This window comes from Elephantulus edwardii, unplaced genomic scaffold (assembly GCF_000299155.1).
Source record: "Elephantulus edwardii isolate Elephantulus edwardi_28Jun2011 unplaced genomic scaffold, EleEdw1.0 scaffold00028, whole genome shotgun sequence".
Classification (NCBI taxonomy): domain Eukaryota; kingdom Metazoa; phylum Chordata; class Mammalia; order Macroscelidea; family Macroscelididae; genus Elephantulus; species Elephantulus edwardii.
In genome coordinates this window covers 18,452,115-18,461,370 of record NW_006399778.1, presented here as the reverse complement: position 1 = coordinate 18,461,370, position 9,256 = coordinate 18,452,115, and the positions used below count along the sequence as shown (strand labels likewise).

At 43.7% G+C, this 9,256-nt stretch overlaps 1 pseudogene; it reads right to left on the bottom strand.

Annotated features, from left to right (window-relative positions):
- Positions 1-842: 842 nt before the first annotated feature.
- On the bottom strand, positions 843-3,439 carry LOC102864132 (annotated as a pseudogene).
- Between the last annotated feature and the right edge of the window lie 5,817 nt (positions 3,440-9,256).

Genomic DNA, 9,256 nt, shown 5'->3' with positions numbered 1-9,256 from the left:
GCTATGAGTCGCAAGTGACTCGTCGGCACATAACAACAACAACCCCCACCTCTGGGATTGCAATGCAGCATCCTGCCACTAGGCCACCAGAGCTCCCTGACTATATTGATCACTTTTATATTGGAAACAATTTCTGTGTATATCCAATCCAGGGTTTGATAAATATAGTCTACTATTTGCTTGGGTTTTTGTTTGTTTGTTTTGTTTTTTTAGACACATAAGTGTTTATTTTATGTTTGATGCTGTGGTGGGTACATTTGTGTGGTCCCGTGGCCTGATACAGGCCCTGGCTTCAACCGCTCCAGTCAGACAACTCTCCTGACCCAGAGAGCCAGGCTGGCCAGTCAGGGTGAGGCCCTCAGACAGAGTGGGGAGGCAGCTGGTCTAGGAGGTCATCTCTCCACTCCACACCGCTATCCCTCCCATGGTCAGCATGCAGCTTTGCCTCTGCTGGGTGCTGGCTTCACCCCAAGGAGGGGGTGGAGAAGACACTTGGGGTCCCACAAGCTGGGGTGGGGCAGTGCCAATGTGACCACTACAGACCCAGTGACCAGAGCTGCTTCCCCTTGGAGCTCCTAGGGGGACGGCCCAAGGAGCTGTCACATCAACAGTGACAGGTGAGCGACCCCTGCAGTCCCACCTCCTGCAGTGCTCAGGGCAGACAGGGCTGACCGCGGCCATCACCCCATCCTGACCACCCGCCTTGACAGTGTAAAGGAGACAGTCCACGAGGCACCGCAGTGGTCACTCAGCATGGTCGCAGAGCTGCCCGTGGTGGATGGCCCATCCAGTGATCTGGTCCCAGCACTGCTGGTTGGAGGTGCTGCCCCGACACGGGGGTTTTAGGTGCAGCGACTGTCTGGGGCAGCACTGGCCACCTGTCTGGTCTTGGCAGTGCCCTCCCATGCCTTCTTCACCATGACATACAGCCTCATCGCTGCCTGGGCATCTTGAACCGAGCAGTGCTCCAACTGCTGCACTGTGATGCCCAGGATCTTCTCTGACAACAGCTTCAGGGATGGACGACCATGATATACATGGTGCTTGAAAGGCTTGTACTTCTGTGTGTCCCAGGTCTGCTTTTTGGGGTGATCGAGAAACAGCACCTTCAAGTCATTGTGCAGAGGGTGTCCCACCAGAATCCTGCCCTTCAGCATCTCAGCCACCTCCTTCTGGACGACGGCCAGCTCTTCTCCCCTCCTGAGGTCCTCTGCCTGGATCCCACTGACTGCAGTCCGGTAGTCTGTCACAGGCTCTGCTGGCTGGGTGTACTTGTCGTAAACACACTTGCCATGCTGGTTCACAATGGACACATGGGCAGCGACGCTCTCCTCTCCTTTGGGGCCCACGCCCACCATCTCGCAGTCCAGGGCCAGGGCTCTGGTCAGGCCGCCGAAGCCCTGCTCCTTCACAAGGGTGATGCTGTTCTGGTGCTGGCCCAGCCTCCTCCTCACTACGTTGGTGGCCTCTGGCCCTATGGTGGCCTCGATATCCTCTGGTCAACGTCGTCAAACCAGATGTCGTCCTCAGCAGGTGGGGCTGGTATCATGGCCTCAGATTTCCGCTTCTTATGCTTGAAGTCCCCTGTATTTGTTTGTTTTTTTAATTTAATTTTTTTTTTTGCTTCTCTGAGTATTTATTTGGAATCATAAGGAAGGTAAACAAAGTAAAATCATAAGGAAGTACAAAACAAAAACAAAGGATAATGGTGAAGTCTTTTACAGATAAGGTCAAGTTCATCTTTATGCTAATCTCAGGAGGGAGGGATTCAGTTGATACAAACTAAGAACAATGTTGACTCTTAGGGAACACCTTAGTGCCACAAGGTGACCTTCAGCTTGTATTAAGCCTCCCTCATTTCCTGATATAGCATTTGGTTTACTATTAGTAAATTTGATATTCAGCTTCCCTCATTTACCCCTCTTTTGTTTAAATAATTTTGCGATCATCAAGATGAGCATAATTTCTTTTCTTCAGGATTCATTCTTCCTTGTCTCTTAATCCTTTATACATAATCAAACAAATATAACCAAGAAAGCAAAATAAGTTCACAAAAATACTTCCAATAAAGCAGCATTCCCTGAGGGTCAGCTTCCATTGTCATGTTGCCATAGTCCCCATCAAAACCAGTTCTGGTTAATCTCCTTTGTCAGTGTGTCCTTTGCCATTCCCTGTCACTCCTCCCTGAGAGAGATTTCACCCTGATTCATAAGGAAAATGGGGCAGCGGACTCTCTTAGCTACTTCCTGCTGAAAAGGGACACTGTAGGTTTCAGGGTGAAGATCTTCTCTCACTACTCTGAAGGGCCCTTTGGCAATAAGAAACATATACTTCTGAGGAGATTGATTTTGGAATTTAGATGCACTGTTATTAATTGCGCTTAGGGACACATGTTCATATCCTTGAAGATGCATCACGGAACTGCTGCAGTCCTGAGCGAATTCCCTTCCGGTTCCCGGTGTCTGCTCGAAAAAGAGAAAGAAAGAGAAACCACCACCTTATAAAAAAAAAAAAATACACCACCATCTTGTCCCTGTTCGGGCGCCAGAATGTTGCAGACCGAGGGTCCCAAAGAATGAAATAATTTTATAATTATTAATAATGAGACAGACTACCAGGAATGATATAGAACAGAGAGTGTGAAAAACAGGGGGCCAACAGTTCCCATGAGTGAAGGCCTATTTTTATTTTTTAAATTAATTTTAATGGACATTTACAGAGATTTTGGATTTCTCCTATTTAAAAAGGCATTTGGTTCCTAGGGCCTTCAGCCCTCAGGCTTTGTTTTTGTGGAGCTCTCATAAAACAGGCTTGGAAGCTGGAGTGGCATCCACTGTCAAAAACAGCTTTCCTCTGGAAACTCTATGAACTTGGAGAAAAGAGGAAAGTTTCGTGTTCAAGACTTTCATTCATAGGGTCTCTATGGGTCATCTGTGAATTCATGGCACTTAACAACAACATTTGTTTTAAATAAAATTCAATAGAAGTGTTCACAGATAAAGTTTGCTTAGAGTACTCCTCACTCTTTTGTTACATATTATCTGGAATCTTTTGAGCTACAACTGCAGGCTAGCTGCACAGAGACACAGTCCAAAATACTAATTACCTGTAAAATAGAAAGTTTGCCAATGACTGGTCTAGACCAGTGATATCCGTCCTGTTGATGGAGAGGACTTGTGGTACAGAGCGATTGAGTGATTGCCTTGAGATTAGCAGTATGCCACTGGAGGAATGAGAACTTAGCTCCTTTTTATTGGTCTTTTCAGTAAAGAGCTCTGTTGGTACAGAGGGTAAAGTTACTGCAAATGGAAAGGGTAGCATTTTGTACCAGATTTCCATAAAGATGACAGTCTTGGAAATCCTATTATAATAGATGAAGGGGGGGAAAATATAAGTTGTCAACAATTTCATTTTACTTGGTCCCACAATCGTCATTCATGATGGTAGCTGTCAAGAAATTAAAAGACGTGTGGCATTAGGAAAATCTGCTATCAAAGACTTCTAAGTACAAAAGAGCAAAGATGTCAGTCTAATGACTAAGGTGCACCAGATCCTATAGCCATGTATTTTCAACTGCTTCATATGCATCTGAAAGTTGGATTTTAAGGAAGACTGAAGAGTTGAAGCCTTTAAATTACAGTGTTGTCAAAGAATACTGAATATCCCAAGGACTGCCAAAAGAACAAATAAGCCTGTCTTGGAGGAAGAACAACCTAGGAGCCTTTTGTCTCACATACTTTATTCATGTTGTCAGGAGGCCAGTCCTTGGGAAGAGGCATCATGAGGAGAAAGGTGGAGGGCCACAGAAAGACAGGAGGACCATCAACAAGATAGACTGACACAGGGACTGTATCTACAGGCTCAAGCATAACAGGGAGTGAGGATGGTGCAGAGCAGGGCGAGGTTCACTTACGGTGAGTCATTGTTGACAGTACATAACAGCATGAGTCAGAATTGGCTTAACAGTAACAGAGGTTTCTCTGCGCTTCCATGTAAAAGCAAATTAAACAAAGGTTTCTCATAGAACCTTTCTCACTTGGTCCTTTCATAACCTTATCTCTCTGCTCATTCTCACAAGCCTTCCCTAAGTTCTAGCATGGACACCCTCCTTCTGTAACCTCACGGGGGCAGCACCATCAAAAGAACTCCAAAATGCAACCTCTTACTCAAGAGAACCAAAACAGAACATTATCCTGCCCTTTGTAAAAGGACGCTGTCATTGTATATCTATGATTGTATAGCTTCTGAAATCTTAAATTATTTAACTTTCTATGTGTGCAGTAAAAAAAAAAAAAGGGAATAAAGCTGGTAACCAAAAGGTCGAAAAGGAAAAGGACACTGTGAGGAAGTGGTGATGAGAGGGCTTCAATTGCTTTTGATGATGATATGCATGCATACGAATGTCAATGTAAAGACTTTATTTTTTAACAAAGTGCCAGTTTAACTCAAGCACACACACACACAATCTCGTTTGAGTAGAGAAAACAAAGCTTTCAAAGAAGCACTCACAGGGGCATTTAAAGAGTGTTCCCTGAGAACTAGGTGAGCACAGAGAAGGAAAAAAGAAACTTCTGAGCAATGTTCATTAACAGGCTAGAGGAGCGGAGCTCTTGGCCCAGATTTGCCCTCTGGTTTGAATTCTTTATATTCTGGGCTGTTCATTTATAAAATGGGGCTAGTAGGGCTTGAAGCCTAGAATCAATGAGGAATTTAAGAAGTATAATTAATGTTTACAAAGGGCTCTGAGATCCTTCTGATTAAAAGATGCCTTATGCAAGGTGCAAGAGAGACTGTTGTCATTGCAAGGACAGATGTACCTTGTGGGCATCACCCCTGTTGTTTTTCCTAAGGGAAATGTAGGTTAAGATTATTGGCCTGATCCTTCAACATAACCCAGAACTGGGCCACAGGAAACCTGTGTTGTCAGACTATCACATCATATGGTGTAGAGACATTTCAGTGAGGATGCATAAATCCCCACAGGCAGAATGTTTAGCTTCCTGATGCATAATCATGCCTAAAAGAAATCTGCTGGGCTAATTAGAAAAACACACATGGCACTTCCTGCTTCATAAGGAAGGGGACTGGGTTGCATTACTCAGCAAATACCTTTCTGAGCTTGAGCTCAGTTTCCGAGATTTTTCTGAGAATTGAGCAGTGTGAGTAATCCTGAAAAGCTTGGTGCTGGGGAACAGTACGAACAAGGTTGGTAGCCTAATTAAGTATCTTCTTATTGTAACACTTAAAGACACACATTCAATGTGCAATGAGTTCCTAACATTTAATTCCTAAATTTAATCCTAAATTGCTCCACTGATTCTTCCATTACAGACTGGCTAATTATGCAATATCTTGATCTCCAGGCACAATAATAAAGATATGTGGAAATGATGATGTGAGTGGATTTGTTTCTCCTTATCACTGCCACTGAGTTGATTCCAACTCAGGGTGATGCTGAAAGACCCAGAAGAAGGTCCATAGGGTTTCCAGACCTTTACAGAAGCAGATGCCACATCACTCTTCCCCAGAGCAGCAGGAGGTTAGAACCACTGACCTGTCACTTAGTAGCCAGACACTCAACCACTGTGCCACAGGGCTCCTTTTGAACTGGTGCATCATTATTTCTGTCTTAAACTGGAAAAATAAAACACAAATGACTGTCTTGAACCTCACACCTCACACATAAATTAGCGACCTCTTTTGCGCAAGTTTGTTCAATCAAATTTACCAATGTCTGTACCTATATGTTTGTCTTATGGTATTTTGCCAGATGCAATATGAATGCTTCTACTGAATTTAGTTCTCCCACTAGGCAGCCCTTATGTACTACTGGAGAAGCCCCCACTCCCCTACCCACATGAATTACCTACTCAGCCTCAGTCATGTTGTGCAAAAGTGTAATTTCTCCCACCTTAATAACAAACTTCTCTCAATCCCATCTTCTCTGATAACTCATCCCTTACCAGATACCACTCCAGTTTTTCTGTTTTTGCAGCAAAATTCCTCCCACTCTCCTTTAAAAAAAAAATAGGTCCAGATAACTCAATAAAAGAATCTATCAGAAACTTGACTTAATCAGATTAAAAAAAAAATAGGTCCAACTAATCATTTATCAGGGAGCTCTGGTGACCTAATGGCAACAAGCTGCACTGCAATCCGAAAGGCACACAGTTCAAATCCACCAGCTGCCGTGTGAGAGAAGGACAGGCACTCTCCTCCCAGGAGATTTACTGCCTCTGATAACCCACTAGCAGGTCTGCTATAGTCAGTTCCAGCCCAACAGTGTTAGGAAAAGAGAGTTCAGAGAGAGAGAAATTGGTCCCAAGTAGCAAACAGTCCTTTATTAGTAGACCTGAGAGGGATGGCAAGTGACCCTGCACAGAGATGGTCAGTTTCCTTGTATAGGGACTGTCCAGGAGCTCTGGAGAGAATGGTATTTTGCTCAGGAATTTGGGGACAGAGTTCCTGTCAGTGTGTGATTAGGCCCAGGGCCTTATTAGAGTCTGGTAGTCTAATTGCCTTATCAGGAGATGGATACGATCAGGTTCCTCAAGGAAACCTCAAGCTTTCCTCAATGATCAGGCCTGGAGGTTGGACCTGAGACGTTCTTCCTCTAGACAGCACACAGCAACAACAAGCATTCATTGGACAGATGCAGAATAAATGAATTAAGGATGTTTAGTATAAAGATTGTTGTTGTTGCTATGTACCATAGTTGGCATCAACCCACAGCTGATCTTCCGGCAGGTTTTCAGTGCAAAGATTAGTACATTTAAATACTTACTTGTCATAAACCTAGTTCTTCATTTCGCCAAAAGACAGAACTATAATTAATGTTTAAAAGTGCATATTCACACAAACTCCTTCAGTTTCAGGATACATCCTCCACTATCTGCCACTGATACACGCCATCAGAAAAACATCCCAAGTGGACTGTGCTTGTAAGGGAAATAGCCTTTTGCTCTTCAGCCATATTTTAAATTTTTCATTAGTGATTCTCAGGTGTAAGAAAGTCCCAGAAAATAGATGTATGGATTGTTGTTCTTGTTGTTACATGCCGTTGAGTAGCCTGTGACTCATAGCGACCCTATGCATAACAGCCCTAAACCCTGCTCTATCCTATGCCAATCTTATTGTGTCTGACACACCTACCCCCACTATCCCAGTGACTAAATCAATCCATTTCATCGAGGGTCTTCCTCTCTTGTGCTGTTCCTCCACCCTCCCAAGCATGACGTCCCTCTCCAAGAACTGGTCCCTCCTTGCAACATGTCCAATGTATGTCAGACGAAGCTTCAGAATCCTTGTCTCCAAGGAGCAGCCTGGTCTCACCCTCTCTAGGACAAACCTGTTCGTTTTCTTAGCAGTCCATGGTGTATTCAATATTCTTCTCCAGCTCAAAGATGCATGGCTTATTATGTTCTATTTTAAGGTAACAGTCCTTCACAGCCTTTTAATGACTCACTCCCATTATGAACCAACATAAATGATGAAAGAACAGTACGTGCTGGGACAAGGAAAAGACAGTTGATGACATTGCACAAGATGGAGAGAGGAACATTTCAATTTACATATTTATCAGAATTGTACAGGATTCTGAAAGTGTAACTGAAACTGAAAACAATAAACATTTTCATAAAAGCTAACTGTTAATGTGATTAGTGTAGCGATGCAAGCTACAACATGGGAGTAAATCTGTAAAACACCAGGCATTTTATTTGGAGGGCATTACTACTCTAGTGCTGGAGTCATTTTGTCTGAGTGTTGTCTGACAGGCTGTATGACCCCAGGCCACTGGTGACATGGATGGTTATATAAATCTTTTCCTACTAGCAAATACTTCCAAGCTCATAATTTGCATATTTTATAGGAGTTTTCTTTTCCAAAGAAATCATGCATTATCCATGTGGTTCCAGAGCAGAAATAAGACTAGAAGTAGGACCATGCTCTCGGTGTGTAAAAATCCTCCTTGGAGACTAACGGTCTTGAGTCCTGGCTTTGTACTGTCCAATGATTTTTTGTGACGGAATATACTTCTGCTATCACAGTCACCAGCATCTTTTTCTCCACGTCTCGATCAATAAACAACTCTTCCAAAGGTCAGACTCCATTTTCACTGCTTGCTTAGTCCACTCCAGTCTGATGAAGCTTTGTTTCCCAACATTCCACCAACACTACTCTTGTCAAGGTCACCGGTGGCTTCCAGTGCTTAATTCTCTGCATCAACACACAAGGGTTCCTTTGAATCCCTCAGTGCTCGATATAGTGGACCGTTTCCACCTCCTTTAAACACTTCCTTCACTTGGCTGCTTTGACATCACTCTCTCCTGGTTTTCCTCTTACCAGCTAACCAGTTAATTCCTCCTGTTAATTTGGCCGGTTAATGTGAGAAGTACCCCGGAGCCAGCATTTCCACCCATCTCCCTCTACTTCCTTCCTTGTGACCTGATCCAATCCCAGGCTTTAAGCAGCATCTGGTGTCAGTGCTGGCTACCAGCAAACCTGCATACAGCAGAATCAAACACTTCCCAGTCTTCTGCCATCTTCACCACTGTTGCTATGCTTAGGCCCACTGCTGCAGACACTGTGTTCATCCATTCTGCTGGGGTTTTCAGTGACCCTCGACTCTTCCGAGCATACTGGCCTTCTCCAGGCATTGGTTCCTTCTGGGAACATGTCCAAGTGTGTGAGACAAAGGCACAGCGTCCCTGGAACAGTCTAGTTGTACTTTCAAGATGGAATTGTTCATTCTTCTGGCAGTCCACGGTATATTCCATATTCTCCACCAATGTCATAATTCAAAAGCATGAATTCTTCCTTTTTCTCTCTTGTTTACCACCCAGCTTGTGAATACGGTGATGGAGAAGTCCACGGTCAAGCATACCTTACTCTCCAAAATGATAACTTTTAAGCATTTTAAAGTCTTTTGTAGCAGATTTGTCCAATGCAATATGTTTATTTCTTGACTGCTGCTCCCATCAGCATTGATTATGGGTAAAAGGAAATCTTCAATAATTTCAATGTTTTCCTTCATTTATACTGATGTTGTCGGTCCAATGGTGAGGATGTTTCTCTTGAGATATAAGCCATACTGGAGGCTATAGTTTTGTGTTTTTTTTTTTTTAATTTTTGTGTGAGTGTACCGTCAAATCAGATCTGACTGGTACAGGAGGAGATTGTTCCTCCTTTTCCCGGCAGAGCATCTGGTGGATTCGAACCATGTGCCTGTGGGATTGTAGTTGCAGCTCCTTGCTAC